The sequence below is a fragment of the Vigna angularis genome, chromosome 3 (assembly GCF_016808095.1).
Source record: "Vigna angularis cultivar LongXiaoDou No.4 chromosome 3, ASM1680809v1, whole genome shotgun sequence".
In the NCBI taxonomy this organism is placed as follows: Eukaryota; Viridiplantae; Streptophyta; class Magnoliopsida; order Fabales; family Fabaceae; genus Vigna; species Vigna angularis.
The window spans coordinates 25,719,233-25,735,508 of record NC_068972.1 but is presented as its reverse complement, the minus strand read 5'-3'; positions in this window follow the sequence as shown (position 1 = coordinate 25,735,508).

Below are 16,276 nucleotides of genomic sequence, written 5' to 3'. Positions count from 1 at the left end.
CGCTCATTCGCACTCTGTATCCCATACTTCATTCTTCTGAGCACCAGGCGAATGCGCTCCGCCAGTTTAGGTATGAACCGAGAGAGTGAGGTGAGCTGTCCGACCAATCGTTGAATTTCCTTGAGGTTGACTGGGCTTCTCATTTCAAGGATGGTCGTGCACTTGTCCGGGTTGGCCTCTATCCCCCGGACGGTTAGCATGAACCCCAAAAACTTTCCAGTTGCTACCCCGAAAGTGTATTTAGTAGGGTTTAGCCTCATGTTATACCGTCTGACCTGCTTAAAAACCTCCTCCATGTCTCGTATATGCTCGCCGCTGGACTTCGATCATAACACCATGTCGTCTACATATACATCCATGCAATGCCCAATCTGGTATGCGAAGATCTTATCTATCAAACGATGATATGTCACTACCGCGTTTTTAAGGCTAAATGACATGACGTCATAGCAATAGTTTGCCTTTTCAATTAAAAAGGTTGTCTTCTCTTGATTCGGGGCGTATATTGGTATCTGGTTATAACTAGAGTAAGCGTCAAGGAAGCTAGCATACAATGGCCAGAGGCGCCATCGACCAGGCCATTAATGTTGGGGAGCAGGTGAGCGTCCTTAGGACACGCCTTGTTGAGATCGGTGTAGTCTGTGCACATTCGTCATTTCCTCCTGGCCTTCCTGACCATGACCACATTTGCCAACCATGTGGTGTAGGTCAGTTCCCTGATAAAGTCGGCCTCCTTCAGCTTTCTGACCTCTCCATCTACCACCTCCTTCTTCTTTGTTCCCACCCTTCTTTTCCTTTAGGCGACCAACTTTGATTCTTTGAATAAAGCCAATTTATGGCACATTACTGCAGGGTGGATGTCGGGCATGTTCGCTGCCATCCACATCAAAAGATCGCGGTTGCGCCATAGGATAGAACGCAGCTCCCGCTCTACCTCAGGTTCCAAACCTCTCGCCATGCTGGTGACCTGTTGGTCACCCTGTCCCACCTTAACTGGACACAATTCTCCTAGTGGTTCGATCCGATCATTAGTATTGGTGTGCGGGTCAAGATCTGCCATAGCCACTTCTAACCGGACCGTCTTTCGCCGGGTTGACTGGGGTAGAGCTTTAGATCGGCTGCATAACATTCTCTGACCGTCTTTTGGTCGGCCCAGACGGTGAACATCGTTCCCTTCTTTGATGGGTACTTCATGGTCATGTGAGGGGTTGATATTATAGCTCCAAACACGTTCCTACATGGATGGCCAAAGAGAACGTTATATGACGTGTTAGCTTCCACCAGGAGGTATTGAATCCTCTTTTCATCACCACCAGGCATGGGTCTTTTAAGTCACTCGGCCCCACGGTGAGCGTCAAAATGTTTCGGTATAGGGTCGAGTCACCTAAGTCCTACACAATTTCCTCCAAGCTCCGTCTGGTTAATACTCACCCAATCTTCTGTCCACCGACCAGAGGTATACCTGCCAAAGGTGCTCCGATGCTAAAGTCAGTAATAGTCCGATTTGTAATTTAAGTGTTGTAATAAATGCGCAATTAATGAATTTGCCTACCTCTTACCTTTGATCTGTATTTATAGTTTTGGTTATGCGCTTTGGATTAGCGAGACCTTAATCAAAGCCTAATCACAACCCAATCACTAATTAATTAGTGTTTTACCTAAATCGATCGGGAGTTCGCTTACCATACGCAGTCGTCCGGCCTCATCACTGCTTGTTTACTGTTGGCCGTCTTGGGATCCTCCAGTACAAAACTGTTTCTACTGAAAGGGACCAAGGAAAACTCCTGCTGCTATCGCCCGGGAACACTCCTCCTTCACCGATCGGTCCTTCTCGCTTCTGCCTTACCTCTTGACTCTTCCTCTCTCAATATCAAAGTGGGGTGACCTGCAAGAAACACTCCGACGTTCAAGTCAAAATTTATCTTTGCAGGTCTAGTGAAAATTAACAAATCAGAGTTTTACCTTCTCAATCGATTGTTATTTATATGGTTTCAAAGAATATTATCCATTAATTTACCTCTTAATGACGATCAATGCTCACCTTAACTGCTCGACAATGACCGTTACATCATTAGTTACACATTTATGGACATTCAAAAAGCTGTCTCCAGCACCCGGCTGGAAAGTTCGCGAGCACTACCCTGGCATCCGACCGGGCATGTTCGGCTTCCATCACCCTTACGTGCCCGGTCGGTCGGATTGGTCACTCGGTCCCACCTACTCGGTATTGACTAAGCTTGCCCGGTCGGTCGATCCTACTCGGTAGTAACACAAGTCCCCCAAGCCCTAGCAAAGTATTTTTGCGTAGGGTTTTGAAGTGTTCTCCGATCGGTTCGCATCTTCCCTTATTAAGGCCTTCAATTGTGTTGTCGATATTTGCAAGGGTGGGAATTCGAAGAGTCACGACTGTAAAATTTTAGGTGGGAAAGGCGAAAATGAACTGTCAGAACGCCTAAACCGTCAAATCTTTTTGCAAATGAACCGTCAGATCGCCCAGACCGTCAGATCTTTTTGCGAATGAACCGTTAGATAGCCCTGACTTTCAGATCTTTCTGCGTTTGACGCTCCAGATTTGCTTGGGGAATCGCTTTTTACCTTGTATAAATAGCTCCACCTTTGCCCTAATTTTTTACTCCTTTCTTCTCGCCCTCGCTAATGCCTTCTACTTTACACTCTCGTTCCTATCTTCCTCATCTTCATCCTCTCAGGTATTCATGTCTTCTGACTTCTCCGGCGAAGAGGGCAGGGGGTACGCCGACGATGATGTTAATACTCCATCTTCTTCCTTGGATGCCATTGCTGGTCATGGTGCTGGGGCTTCTCCTTTAGGGAACTCCTCCGATCTCCTAGCGGATAGCGATGCTTCTGAGGATGTCGACATCCACGTGGACTCCTCCGGCGCTTGGGATGGGAAACCCAGGGTTTGGCCTGTTGTCCCCGGCTACGATTGGGCTCCTCATGAGGTTAGACAAATTTCTTCCTCCTTCCACCACCGCTGCCCATTTAGGGAGTTGATAAGCAATATCTGTCTGGTAAAGGCGGCTGCAGACGCTAGGCATTTTAAACTAGCCATCTGCCAAATGACCGAGCTCGTCTGCCACGATCGGGGGAATTATCCCACCGACTTCTTTTATGTCTATGCTACTATGTTCAAAGATTTAAAGGTTCTTCTCCCTTTTTCGGACTTCCAAATGGGCGTGCTGAGGACTCTTAACGTGGCTCCTACGCAGCTACACCCGAACGACTGGGCATTTATGCAAGCGTTCTCCGCCATCTATTACGGCTTAGCGCTTAGCCCAACTCCTGCGGCTTTCCTCTACTTTTTTCATGTACAGCCTCATCCGTCCAAGCCTTGGGTTTCCCTTCGCACGATCGAGAATAGACATCTGCTGACGCTCTTCAACAGTTCGTATAAGGGCTTTAAATGGCATTTCTTTAAAGTCGTGCCTTTGGAAACTGGGTACCAGAGTTTCTGTTTCCCAAACAAAGAGGATAAGTTTCCCTTTTATTGGACCAAGGATCCAAAGAAGGTTATTTCCTGGCCCAAGCCCCGGATGACACCCGAGGATCTGGATTTAATAAATCAACTATGTCAGCTGCCCCCCAAGTCCTCTTGCCGCGCTCTGATCGGTTTTCTAGGAAACAAAAACCTTCCATCTAACGTGTTCGGTAAGCTACTTTTGACCACCTTTTGTTGAGCAGCCATTTGGAACTTATCTAAATTTATTTCTGATGTGCAGATTATCTGTCCAAGATGGATCCATCAAAGAGCAGCACCTTCGCCCGTCTGTGCGCTCAGAGGGGGAGCGATGTAAGGAAACCAGGAGGGAGCTCCTCCCGCGCCCCGACCACTGCTGTCATTCCTACAGCATCCCTACCAGTCCAAAAGGCGATACCTCCTCCGCCTATGGCCGAAGTTCCTTCGCCCAAATCCCCTCGACTCCGTACCGATCAGGCTCCTCAGTCGGAGTCCATCCCGAAGAAGAAGGGCAAACGAAAGGCCGTTCGGGAATCCTCTACTGAATCCAAACATGCCAAGAGGAGTTTGCCCGATGGACCTCCCCTCTCTGGGCTGTTGAGCCCTAACTCGTGGGTGGCGAAACGCATCCACTTTGACCTTTTCGCTGAGGAAAAGGCTTTAATTTAATCAGTGGGATGACCGAGGAAGAGGCCTCCATCATGGCTATGGAGTTGGCCGCTCGGTTGACGATGTGTTTAGCTTATGTCGCCCAGAAGAGAGCCTCGGCTTCCACAGAACTTCAAGCTCTTCAAGAGAAGTTCGATGCCACCGTCAAGTCCAACCAGGACTTGACCCTCCGCCTGGCCGAGACTGAAAGAATGGCGGAGGAGGACAAGAAGAAAGCCAACACTCTGTTGGCCGAGGCCCGTGCTACCCAACGCCGTATGCAACGGTCTTTAGACGATGCAAAGCTTGACCTTCAAAAAGCCACTACCTCCAATACAAAGTTGATGGTGTTAGAATCGCTGCAACGGAATTATTAGCGTGGAACAAACCAAGAGGGGGGGGTGAATTGGTTATATACTTTTATTTTGCCTTTTATTATTTTTCTCTTAATTTTTCTTACTGAGCAGATAATTAAATATAAATGATAGAGTAAGGGAAAGAGAAAAATTGCACAGGTGATTTTATCCTGGTTCAGATCACTCGGATCCTACGTCTAGTCGCTTATCTCAAACAAGATAAACCTTTTTCACTAACACAAAACAGTTACAAATATTAATCACAAAGAAAAACAATTTGTAAGAGTTTAGAATTACCACCTCTCTTGAAACCACAAGAGACGAACTTACACTTCCTTTGAATCTTCACAAAGGATGACCACCTCCTTCGAATGCTTCACGAAGGATGATTCTCTTCCAGGCATTTCCTCGGATACACCAAGGATGAACAAGCTATTCCTCTGTCACCGCAATAGCACTTCAGGACTTTGCAGACAAGAGTTTCCTTAGCTTCAACAATCTCACAGAGTTCTCAAAGAGTTCAGATGTTTTTAGCACAAGGGTTGTTTTTGAGATAAAGAGTGAGCCATTTTATAGACTCACCCTAATACCCTTCCATTCTTCGAAAACGGGTCATCTAACGCATTTAATCGATTAACACAAGTATTAATCGATTACAATGAGTACAACAGCTAGTTTTTCAAATCTGAAACCCACAACGGCTAGTGTTAATCGATTATTCTCAGGCATAATCGATTAACTAATCGATTATTATTAGCTTTAATCGATTATTACAGGGGCAGTTGGGTTTTCAGTGCCAGCCTCATTTTAATTGATTAAAACTGGGTTTGATCAATTAAAACAGTTTGTGGATGATTCTCAACAGTAAATAAATCAAATATAAATTACAAGAATCAACCCTAATACATATTTGAGCACTATTACATCAACTTTGATTATTATAAAAGCTTTATAAAATACAGAGATCTTCAATTTGTCTTTGTGGATCTTGACTTGTGCAAATCTGTTCATCATCAAAACTTCATCTTTGATTTTTGCTAACAGATGGCAGAGAGGGATAGCCTGTTGGCCAATCGAGATTCGCTTCAAGATCGGGTGATGAGACTAGAGGCAGACAAAAGCTTCTGGGTGATGAGGTGGTGAACGAGCATCTGCTCGGTTTTGAAAAAGCGCTCGCCTAGTGCAACCTCCTCTTCAAGTTTCCACCGATGATCCCCGTCTTGACGTGAGCATGATGGTGGTGGATGGGAAACTAGTTCCAATCCATGTTCCTCCACCCTCACCTCCGGCCGTCCCCAATGTTGAAGCTGCCATTGAAGTAATCGTAGAGACCGATGGGGCTGATGTCCAACCCTAGGTCTTAGACATAGGATTTTACTGCTTTTTTACCTTTGTGTCGTGTAATAGACTTATTTTAAATTAATACACACATGTCAAGCACTTATTTCGGACGCATATGCCTCATTTAATTTCATGCTTTATTTATCACGTCTTCGCGAATGGTCCTTTATTGCCGCTCAGTTTAGGTCTTAGGAGCTCTCCAAAAGCGTGCCTTAAGACCAAGGTGAGAGTTCACGAAAGAAATCTGCCTCACCCGCTCGGTTTAGGTCTTAGGAGCTCTCTAGAAGCGTGCCCTAGGACCAAGGTGAGAGTTCACGAAAGAAATCTGCCTCACCCGTTCGGTTTAGGTCTTAGGAGCTCTCTAGAAGCGTGCCCTAAGACCAAGGTGAGAGTTCACGAAAGAACTCTGCCTCACCCGTTCGGTTTAGGTCTTAGAAGCTCTCTAGAAGCGTTCCCTAAGACCAAGGTGAGAGTTCACGAAAGAAATCTGTCTCACCCGTTCAGTTTAGGTCTTAGGAGCTCTCTAGAAGTGTGCCCTAAGACCAAGGTGAGAGTTCACGAAAGAAATCTGCCTCACCCGCTCGGTTTAGGTCTTAAGAGCTCTCTAGAAGCGTGCCCTAAGACCAAGGTGAGAGTTCACGAAAGAAATCTGCCTCACCCGCTCGGTTTAGGTCTTAGGAGCTCTCTAGAAGCGTGCCCTAAGACCAAGGTGAGAGTCCATGAAGGAAATCTGCCTCACCCGCTCGGCTGCTATGACACGATGAATATTTCATGTGATAAAAATCATAGTATTATTGATATGGAATAAAAAATACAAAGTTCTTAGCTGAAATAAAGTTTCAAATGTGACGCATTCCATGTATTAGGTATAGCCTTTCCCGTTTGATACTCCAAACGCTATGCTCCATTCTTTAAGTTTTCAACCACTCTGAAGGGACCTTCCCAATTTGCGGCTAATTTTCCCGCCGCTCGGTTGCGTCGGGCTTCGGCCGTTTTTCTCCACACGAGATCTCCTTCAACGAATTGTCGGGGTCTCACCTTGATGTTATAACGTCTCGTAAGAAGTCTTTTCTGGGCCTCCGCTCGAATCATTGCAATCTCTCTTCGCTCATCTAGGGTGTCTAGCTCTACTCGGAGCTCATCATTGTTATCTTGCAAACTTTGAATTCCCCTTCTAATGGTAGGTTCCCCTACCTCTACTAGTAACATAGCGTCCATTCCATATGTAAGGTCGAACGGGGTTTCTCCAGTTGTACCGTGCGGTGTGCAACGGTATCCCCAAAGGACTTCTTGAAGCTCATCCACCCAGGCTCCCTTAGCACCTCCCAACCTTTTCTTCAGCTCCGCAACAATGACTTTATTGGTCGCTTCCACCTGTCCGTTCGTCTGTGGAGGCTCGACCGAGCTCGTTACATGTTTAATTCCCAGCTTTTTATAGAAATCCCCCAAGCGTTTATCAACGAACTGTCGCCCGTTGTCCGTAACTATAGTTTTGGGGATTGGTACGAAAAAAAAACTAAAATAGCAGCGTAGAAAATGAAATTGCAGTAAAAACAAAAAAAATAAAGAAAATAGTAAAATACGAAACGCAATAAATTCAGAGAATGGTAAAAACAAAATTTAACTTTTTAAACATAAAAGTAAAGAAAACCAGAAATAGGGACTGCAGTGAAAATAAAACTGATACAAATAAATCAAGTCATGCGGTAAAAATAAAGCTGAGAAACAACTGAATAAAGTTTTGAAAATGTAAATTGAAAACGAAATTTGATAGGACTAAAATGCACAACTGGAATTTTCATCAGAACAGAAACAAGAATTTACCATTAACATCAATTAAAATTCAATACATTGAAACTATGAAATTGAAACAGACAAAACCCAAACCTCCCCAAAGGGGAGGAGGAAAAATGAGCTCCAAGAAATAAAACGTGGCTGCTGTCCTAAAACTACTCCCTAAATTCTCATGAGTTGCTTCTTTGATGCTGCTGAATTTATATAGCCAATTCTCTGGAATCTAGCCTCCCTCCTAGTTTGCTCCAGCCGTGCCTAGTGTGCTTTCCCGTTTTGGTTTGTAGCAGGTTTTGTTTTTGTTTCCAGTAGGTTGAAGACTTTCTCCTACTCTAGATGTGCCAAAATCAACAAGGTGGGCCCTCTTTCATTCAATCCACCAGAATTTGCGTTTTGTTGTCTCCAACTTTCTTCACGGAAATTCTTCAACCGTGGGCTCCCACTCCAAACTGCTGTAGTTGCCATGGTCATGAGCTTCACTTCTTTCAATTACATTGCAGCTGGTGTTTTCCTTTCCAAAGCCAAGCAGACCTCTTTCTTCTTCCAACCGTTGCAGCTGCTCTTCTTTTCCAGCCAACCATGCTTTGCTTTCAATCTCTTTTCCTCCTCATAGTGGGCATGAACCGCTGGATTCTTCTCTTTGCTGGACCAGCTGCTTCTTGCAAGGTGATGGACCGTTTTCAACCAAGCTGGATGTGTTCTCTACTGCCATCATCAGTGGAGACAGCTGGACTGCTTTCTTCTAGCTTCCAACCAACACCGTGCTCCTCCTCTTGCTAAAACACTTCTCCTTCCAGCCAAGTCCCTCACACCGTGCAGCTCCACTCCCTTCAACGTGGTGTGCCTCTTGATCCAAAAGAATAGAATGTTTTGTGGCAGCCAACTTTCTTCATTTGTAAATTTTGTTGGATTCAAGTAATGAAAAGCTCACTACAAGTCTGCTGCTCCTTCACGTTAATTGTCAATGGTCGTGGAGTAGTGGCTGGTCTGTGTGTTCTCTGCTGCCATGGTGAAAATGACTGGATGTGCTGCTGGACGTCAACCATCGTGCTCCCTCCAAGCAACCAATCAACTCTTCTCCTAACTTCCAAAATTAAACCAGTAACAGTTGTGACTTTCTCCTCTCCGGTGGTGGCTTCAAGCTACTGTACCGAGAGCTTCTTCATGGTTTGCTTCTTCTTCCAGCTGAAATAAAACCGTGCACACCATCCCTTTTCTCCGTGAATATGTTTCTCTTTTCCAAAGAAAATATCATTATGGACCATAAACTGTGAGCTTCTATCAATTGAAAAATTAAAAGCAAAAGCTTGAAGTGAAAGAGCATGGAGAGTTGAAAGAAAATCTGCACCAAAACTTTTCCATGTGGGCCGTGTGTTTTGTCAACAATCAAAAGCATTTTGGAGCTCTCCCAAATGGACGTAAGTTTCAAAGCGGTGGCCATTCTCCATGTCCTTTATTTCTTAAAAGAAAGAAGATTCCAAACCAATAATGGCCGTGTATTGATCTCCTTGCACAATTTCTTTAATAAACTTTTAACAAGAAAAGGGACCATGTACTTTACGTAAGTTTCTTTTTATTGCATGTGGTCCCCTCCATTAATGCCATCTACAAAGAATGTGGCTTATGGTGTTGAATTTGTTTCAAGCCATTTACAAAATGAATGTGCCGTGAGATGCATTTGTAAGGTGGTCCCCTCCATCTTTTGTTTCTTTTATTCAATAAATTAAATTCCCTTCTTGGTAGCTTGTTATAGCCGTGTGGTATTTGTTACCATGAAGCCCCTTTTCCAAATTAATAATGTAACAACACTTCATTCTTTGTGCTTGGGCATATTGTCCCTTGCAATTTTCTTTGGTCCGTGAGCTTTTAACAAGCGTGCCCCTCCTCTTTTCCATCCAATACATGTAACGGTTTGCTGCAACAAAAAATGAATGGACGTGTGATTTACTTCTCAAAGGAATTAAATTTCTTGTTGTGGCTAGTTGCTTAAGGATGTGTGCTGTAATGATGCTAAGCTAATTTTGCTTTTACAAATTCCAGAAAAAATATTTCATCACAGATTAAATCACTACAGTACAGCTTCGAGTAAATAACACAGTATACAAATGAAATTTCTTCTAAATATCCTAAGATATTTTCAGAATTTTCTCTTCAATTTATAATGCAAAATATTAGCTTCAGATAATTCAAATTAATTAAAATAAGAATTTCTGATTGAATTAAGAACAATTAAGAAAAATGAGAAAATACTGGACAATTAAGCGCAATTCCCTGATTAATTTTAGCACAATAAACTAAGTGAAGTGTAGAAAATAATGACTCATCAAAATAGACCACACTTAGTCTTTTGCACTCCTGGGCAAAATTAAGACGCAAATCAGGGAATGGTTCAAAGGATTTTTAGGGAGGTGAGACAAAACTCAGCAGACAGAAAAATAAAACTCACAAGAAAAATAAACCGAATTTACAGAGTTCTCAAGAATTCTGGACAGATGAGAGAAGTCGAAATTATCCAATACACAATCAAATAAAGCAGATACTTACAGAAATCATCCAAGCAATTCAATACATAGAAAAATGATTAATTAGTTAAAGAGGTGATTTAAAAATAACAAAACCTCACAGATGCACTCACAGTGTTTCTCTCAAGTGTTTAAGTTAAATCAATATCACTCAATGCACTCAAGAAAGCAAACACAAGTAGACTTGGCAATCTTCTAATATCAATACTTAAAACATATGCACGTTCAGATCAAAAGGTCTTTTATGGGTGAAATGGGGCCAAGGACAGGGGAGGATAAAATATGGATAAGTAGCTAGATCTCAGAAGAATTAGAGCATCACTGGGAAAAAATGGAAATACAATGAAATTACGTTCAAACCTCTAATTCGATCCTCTTCTCGACTCCATTATTCACAAAAAAATTTTCAAAATTTTTTTTTTCTCATCATCACTTTTTCATCGTGTCTCTTTTTTTTCTCTCTTTATCACATAACAGGATATAAATCATCATTTCAAAACATGATGAGGAACCAACTAGCCAATTTATCAGAATCCCCAAGGAGACCACACTTGTTCACAAAACACTTCTAAAGCTCTAGAATTCCTTAAGGTTAAGGTAATCATGGTTTTTCACTTAGGGTCAGTGAATGAGCTTCAAAACAAAGAAATAGGGAAAGTATAGGCTCAAAGGGGTTATCAAAGGATAATAACAAGGTAGGCTTATTTGGCTAAAGAGGCTCAAGAAATAAAATGCCTTTATCATTTCTAAAACATGCATATAAATCAAGTATATCAGAAAGAATCAAGCCAAGGCATATGTGCAAGCAATCAAGATACATGTCACACACAAGAAAGAAAATTAAGTGGCTCAAATTCTCACAGGGTATTTGTGTCATAATCAATTCAACCTCTTGAACATTATAATCATCTTCCAAGCAAAGAAAAACAAGGATTTCAAACTAAGTATCAATGAAGTGAAGGAAAAATCTACAACTTAGACAAAATCCAGAAATCAAGAGAAAAATGTAAGATTTATTTCACACAAAACTCGATAAAAACAACTTAAAACAGAAAAAATTTAACACTCAAAAACAAAAAATTTCACACACAAAACAAAGAAAATTCAGAATCTCTCCCAATAGACCACACTTAAACCATACATTGTCCTCAATGTGTTCTAAGCATACATCAGCAATCAAAACAATAAACATATTATGGACAAGTGCAATAAAGTAAGGAAAAAGGGAGAGAAAGAAAATACAAACTCCCGCAGATTATGGTGGAAGTTGCCAATTTTGGACTTGTAGGGAGATATCTGCCACTTCAGTATCCAGCCAGGAAGTTTTGAGAATGAACTGCTTCATCCTCCAGATCTGACCAAGCAGGGAAATGTTTTCCACAACTGGATCTATGCAGTGATTGTTGATGAGCAGGTACAGCAGGTGCCTATTATTGTTGAAACTTTGGTGAGTGCTGGCACCTTTGTCTTCCACTGTGGGTGCATATTGGTCAAATTCCTTCGTACCTCCTGCAATAGGGTTAGTGCAAAATGGTTCCACAGAAATGTCATGCAGAGGTAAAACACCCAGATTATCGTACTGAACCTCAATTATACTCTTAGAACATGAATCACTTTTAAATTCAGAAACAATATCATCCACAGACTCAGATTCATGTTCAGTGCATGAAGAATAAACATACGGATTTGATATCAAAATTTGGTTATCAACATGCAGAGAGTGAGAATTCAAAACATGCTCATCAACAGTACAATCTTCAACATACCCCTCAACAGTATAATCATCAAAACAATCAAATTGAGATATGTTGGTGGAAAATGTAAGTGGTCTACCTGGTTTGAAATTGCTGCTTATTTCTGCCTGGTCCTCATAATAGTCATCAGTCTCTTCAGGTGCAAGAGTGCCCATCTGCCCGACCTGATCACTCAGATTCTTCATGGAAGCTTGAGTTTCCTGCTGGATTTGCTCGAACTGAATGCTCTGCATGGTCATCTGCTCCATTAACTCCTTCATTGTAGGTTCAGAAGTAGAAGGCTGAGGAGCTATTTGGGCAGGAGCATCATATTGCTGACTCTCATATTGCTGGACTGGTGGAGGCATAAAAGTGCTCTGGAATGGTGGTTCTAGATAATGATCTTGTGGGGTATTGTACCATTCGTTGTTAAGATCATTCCACTCAGGATCGTTGATGTATCCATATTGCTCAGGGGAGAATTTACTCAGAAACTGATGCTCAAGATATCCCCAATCTGTAACGGATCCTAGAGGAAGAGAGTCTTGCCAATCCTTAGCTGCTCCATGTAATGAGTGCGGAAATGCCCTCAAGAAAATGTGATCAAGAGGGACATGTGGAGGCTTCATTGAAGAGCAAATGTTGTGGAACTCCTCCAAATGTCTATGTGGGCATTCTCCAGCAAAACCATGAAACTTAGGGAGCAAATATATCAGTCCAGTGCTCAGAACGCAATGAATATCATCCTTTGTAGGTTGGACCGGCTCACTAAGAGCGCTCTCAAGAATTTCAGGATGATCCATATAATTCTCATCATAAAATTCAACAGAAGTAAAATCACAGTAATATGCAGAATAAGAGTCATAGCTAGAGGCATCCACAGAATAAGCAGTATTCACACAGCCAGAATAGGTAGACATGAAAAAAATAAAAATAAAAATAAAACAAATAAAAACTAAGTACTAAAAATTACTAAACAGATAAATCACAACACATTTATACATGTTACATGCACACAAAAGACAAAACATAATTTTTTTTTTTAATTAACAGACATAATACAAAACACAACACAACAAAAATATAAAAGACTAAACATATATTAACACAACATATATTAACACAGTAAAAATCTAAAAGAAACCTGAACTGAAGTGACAACGCCGCCAAAATTTGCTGAAGGTGTCATTGTCGCCTACAAAAATATACAAGACAAAACACACAAAACAAACATATTAACAGAACAAAACTTTATACAACAAAAATCTAAAACCGAACCGTTATTGGTCCCCGGCAACGGCGCCAAAATTTGATACGACTGTCGCGGTCATACAAATTTTGGTTCACGAAAATATGCAGTATAATACTAGGAAGTGACTCCTAGGTCGTCTCTTAAGGACCAATTTGTGTGGTTCAGTCTTAGATTTAACACGAAGGGGGGGGTTGTTTGATAGTGTTATGGTACGAAAAAAAAACTAAAATAGCAGCGTAGAAAATGAAATTGCAGTAAAAACAAAAAAAATAAAGAAAATAGTAAAATACGAAACGCAATAAATTCAGAGAATGGTAAAAACAAAATTTAACTTTTTAAACATAAAAGTAAAGAAAACCAGAAATAGGGACTGCAGTGAAAATAAAACTGATACAAATAAATCAAGTCATGCGGTAAAAATAAAGCTGAGAAACAACTGAATAAAGTTTTGAAAATGTAAATTGAAAACGAAATTTGATAGGACTAAAATGCACAACTGGAATTTTCATCAGAACAAAAACAAGAATTTACCATTAACATCAATTAAAATTCAATACATTGAAACTATGAAATTGAAACAGACAAAACCCAAACCTCCCCAAAGGGGAGGAGGAAAAATGAGCTCCAAGAAATAAAACGTGGCTGCTGTCCTAAAACTACTCCCTAAATTCTCATGAGTTGCTTCTTTGATGCTGCTGAATTTATATAGCCAATTCTCTGGAATCTAGCCTCCCTCCTAGTTTGCTCCAGCCGTGCCTAGTGTGCTTTCCCGTTTTGGTTTGTAGCAGGTTTTGTTTTTGTTTCCAGTAGGTTGAAGACTTTCTCCTACTCTAGATGTGCCAAAATCAACAAGGTGGGCCCTCTTTCATTCAATCCACCAGAATTTGCGTTTTGTTGTCTCCAACTTTCTTCACGGAAATTCTTCAACCGTGGGCTCCCACTCCAAACTGCTGTAGTTGCCATGGTCATGAGCTTCACTTCTTTCAATTACATTGCAGCTGGTGTTTTCCTTTCCAAAGCCAAGCAGACCTCTTTCTTCTTCCAACCGTTGCAGCTGCTCTTCTTTTCCAGCCAACCATGCTTTGCTTTCAATCTCTTTTCCTCCTCATAGTGGGCATGAACCGCTGGATTCTTCTCTTTGCTGGACCAGCTGCTTCTTGCAAGGTGATGGACCGTTTTCAACCAAGCTGGATGTGTTCTCTACTGCCATCATCAGTGGAGACAGCTGGACTGCTTTCTTCTAGCTTCCAACCAACACCGTGCTCCTCCTCTTGCTAAAACACTTCTCCTTCCAGCCAAGTCCCTCACACCGTGCAGCTCCACTCCCTTCAACGTGGTGTGCCTCTTGATCCAAAAGAATAGAATGTTTTGTGGCAGCCAACTTTCTTCATTTGTAAATTTTGTTGGATTCAAGTAATGAAAAGCTCACTACAAGTCTGCTGCTCCTTCACGTTAATTGTCAATGGTCGTGGAGTAGTGGCTGGTCTGTGTGTTCTCTGCTGCCATGGTGAAAATGACTGGATGTGCTGCTGGACGTCAACCATCGTGCTCCCTCCAAGCAACCAATCAACTCTTCTCCTAACTTCCAAAATTAAACCAGTAACAGTTGTGACTTTCTCCTCTCCGGTGGTGGCTTCAAGCTACTGTACCGAGAGCTTCTTCATGGTTTGCTTCTTCTTCCAGCTGAAATAAAACCGTGCACACCATCCCTTTTCTCCGTGAATATGTTTCTCTTTTCCAAAGAAAATATCATTATGGACCATAAACTGTGAGCTTCTATCAATTGAAAAATTAAAAGCAAAAGCTTGAAGTGAAAGAGCATGGAGAGTTGAAAGAAAATCTGCACCAAAACTTTTCCATGTGGGCCGTGTGTTTTGTCAACAATCAAAAGCATTTTGGAGCTCTCCCAAATGGACGTAAGTTTCAAAGCGGTGGCCATTCTCCATGTCCTTTATTTCTTAAAAGAAAGAAGATTCCAAACCAATAATGGCCGTGTATTGATCTCCTTGCACAATTTCTTTAATAAACTTTTAACAAGAAAAGGGACCATGTACTTTACGTAAGTTTCTTTTTATTGCATGTGGTCCCCTCCATTAATGCCATCTACAAAGAATGTGGCTTATGGTGTTGAATTTGTTTCAAGCCATTTACAAAATGAATGTGCCGTGAGATGCATTTGTAAGGTGGTCCCCTCCATCTTTTGTTTCTTTTATTCAATAAATTAAATTCCCTTCTTGGTAGCTTGTTATAGCCGTGTGGTATTTGTTACCATGAAGCCCCTTTTCCAAATTAATAATGTAACAACACTTCATTCTTTGTGCTTGGGCATATTGTCCCTTGCAATTTTCTTTGGTCCGTGAGCTTTTAACAAGCGTGCCCCTCCTCTTTTCCATCCAATACATGTAACGGTTTGCTGCAACAAAAAATGAATGGACGTGTGATTTACTTCTCAAAGGAATTAAATTTCTTTTTGTGGCTAGTTGCTTAAGGATGTGTGCTGTAATGATGCTAAGCTAATTTTGCTTTTACAAATTCCAGAAAAAATATTTCATCACAGATTAAATCACTACAGTACAGCTTCGAGTAAATAACACAGTATACAAATGAAATTTCTTCTAAATATCCTAAGATATTTTCAGAATTTTCTCTTCAATTTATAATGCAAAATATTAGCTTCAGATAATTCAAATTAATTAAAATAAGAATTTCTGATTGAATTAAGAACAATTAAGAAAAATGAGAAAATACTGGACAATTAAGCGCAATTCCCTGATTAATTTTAGCACAATAAACTAAGTGAAGTGTAGAAAATAATGACTCATCAGGGATTCCAAATCGGCATATGAGTGTCCACACAAACTTTTGCACCCTCGTCGCCATGATTGTTGCAAGCGGCTCTGCTTTTACCCACTTGGTGAAATAATCAATTGCTACTAGCAAGAATTTCTTCTGAGCTCGGCCTATTGAAAAGGGTCCCACAATATCTATTCCTCATTGCGCGAACGACCAAGGAGACATCAAACTGTGTAACTCTACCGATGGTAGATTGACATTCTTGCCATGCTCTTGACACTTCAAACACTTCTGTACAAATATCTTGCAGTCCTTTTCTACCGTCGGCCAAAAATAGCCCGCTCTTATCACCTTCGCTCGCA